At 38.5% G+C, this 2,367-nt stretch overlaps 1 non-coding gene across 1 annotated transcript; it reads right to left on the bottom strand.

Moving 5' to 3' along the window:
* Positions 1-393: 393 nt before the first annotated feature.
* TRNAT-AGU lies at positions 394-467 on the bottom strand. Its single transcript has one exon. It is a non-coding gene; the product is annotated as a tRNA-Thr (tRNA).
* Between the last annotated feature and the right edge of the window lie 1,900 nt (positions 468-2,367).

The raw sequence follows: 2,367 nt of genomic DNA, 5'->3' as shown, positions 1-2,367 counted from the left end.
GCGTTCGTTTCAAGCTAGGCAAAGCAAACTAATTCCCAAGCCAAATAAAACATGTTCGTTCATTCATTCATCCGATCATTGTGGGTTTCTCTCGATGGTCTTGGGCCTCTGCTCTTTCGGGTTTCGGCACTTCCGCTTAATTTCCTGTCATCAGAAAAGAGTAATGAGGTTGCATCAGGGAAACAGCGCCTAGAGCGCATTTGCCGGCCTTCATCACATAAAAGACCAATGAAATGAACAACTACACAGTGTAAATGCGGTAAAACTTTCGGACATGAAACCTACTACTACTACTACACAGTGTAGAACTTTGATCGAGGCCCCAGGAAGCCAGACCCAAGAACCATGACAAGTAGGAGCTGTTTGTTGCTGTGTGCCAAAAAGGAAAACGAATGCTTTCATTGAGAGTTGAACTCAAGACCTCCCGCTTACTAAACGGGTGCTCTAACCAACTGAGCTATGAAAGCTGTTTCTGTTGTCCAAATCCCGATCTCTTACTTGTGTGGGCTGTTTCTTTTTTTTGTTTCTTTTTTGCCGAGTTGTGTGGGCTGTTTCATTTATGCAACGCTTCCCTGCTTATTCATGTTTTGTTTCAAATGTCCAAGAGCTTTTAAATGGTTTTCAAATATAACCACCATAAGCATGCTAAAGATGTTTGGTCTGCTAAAGGCATCTCTAGCCCATCACCCATAATTTAGTTCCTCATTTTTCTCAGGAATTAAACTTTTTTTTCATCTACCCAATCCCCCATAATTTCATTCATCATGTTTAGGAATTAAAGTTTTCTTCATCTAGCCCATAAACAATATATATTTTTTGTTAATTCTTATCCAAATGTTTGCATAAAAACTACATTTGAACATATATTATCACAACATATTTATTTGAAGCTTGAAAATTGAAGTACATATCAAATTGAATGTTTTCAAACTTTACCATTCAAATCCGAACACAACATGTGGTAGAGAGGAATGTGAATCCAAATAAAACACGGTGAAGGCACAAAAAATCAAGTGCTATATCGTAGCCAATGGTACTCAACAAGATCTTCTTGGAGTTGGTTGTGAGAGCTTCTCAGTTCTCGATCCTTCGGTGAGAGCTTGGAGGAATGTTTGGATCCTGTTTCGGTGGTGTTCCAGCTCCACCAAGACACCATTGTAGAGGAACTGGAAGTTCTCCAAGTCATCTCTCTCGTCCTCTGACGATGGTGTCGTGCAAGATAACAACAATGAGAGAGAGAAACAATACGTAACGGTAGCGTACCTAACTACGTTTGTACACATGTAGACGCTTAAGGCGGTGGTGTGCTCAGCGTTGCACAATACGTAGACCCTTGAGGTGATGTGTTCTATATTTGTTTTTAGATAAAGGTGAGGTGTTACTTGGTCTTGCAATAAGTGAAACCTAGAAGCCACACCCCACCCCACCCCACCACCAAACATGGGGGCCCGGTATTATACGAGCGAGCCCAACAATAAATGAAAGCCCAATCTGGTGTTCTACTCCAACAAAGGGGCCCGGTGATCCATGTGTGCGCCAATGAAATAGCACAATGATTCTTTGTGTTACTCAAACAACTTTGAACTCCTAGACCCACGTTATCATTTTCAGACATCACTTGCCTTCCTTTAGTTTTGGTTTTCCTTTTTCATTTTTGGAGATAAACTTGCCCTCTTTTTGTGTTTGTGTGTGTGTGTGTGTGTATGTATGTATGTATATATGTATGTATGTATGTATATATTAAGAAATCGTCCGTCTAGCATCAGTTAGGAGTTAGGGCGCACATTCATGGGCCTAACCCACCACAGTGAAAGGAGGCACGCGTCACCCCCCTAGCGAGCGGCAACCTCCTCAAAAAGCAAAGGACAACTAAGGCTCCTGGACGCACTTTTTTCTTTTATTTTTTGTTGTTTTGGTGTTGTTTATTCTGGTCGGTTTTTTATTTAAGTCAGTTTTGCTTTAATATTACAAATTCAAGTTTATTCTAGCATGAAAAATTCAAGTCTTTTGCAAATTCAGAAAATGGTCACAAACTTAAAATTCTTGTCATGAAATTCAAAAATATTTGGGGACTTAAAAATGTTCAAGAAAATATTCTGATATTCAAAAAATGTTGGTGTAACTAAATAAATGTGAATTCAAAACATGTTCATGAATTACACAAAAAATGTGAAATTCCGTAAAGTGTACGGATCCAAAAAAATATTCACAAATTAAAAAAAATCATGAATTTGAATTTCACAAGATGTTTATGTAAACCAATTGAATTTACATAAATTAATGGAGCATTGGCAAACCAATTGAATTTCACAAGATGGTTTATGTAGTTTGCTAGGTTATTTATGGTCATTGCTAGTTATGGAGCCA

Source organism: Hordeum vulgare, unplaced genomic scaffold (genome assembly GCF_904849725.1).
Source record: "Hordeum vulgare subsp. vulgare unplaced genomic scaffold, MorexV3_pseudomolecules_assembly, whole genome shotgun sequence".
Taxonomy (NCBI): Eukaryota; Viridiplantae; Streptophyta; class Magnoliopsida; order Poales; family Poaceae; genus Hordeum; species Hordeum vulgare.
The sequence above is the reverse complement of the archived record's forward strand: the minus strand, read 5'-3'. Positions and strand labels throughout refer to the sequence as shown.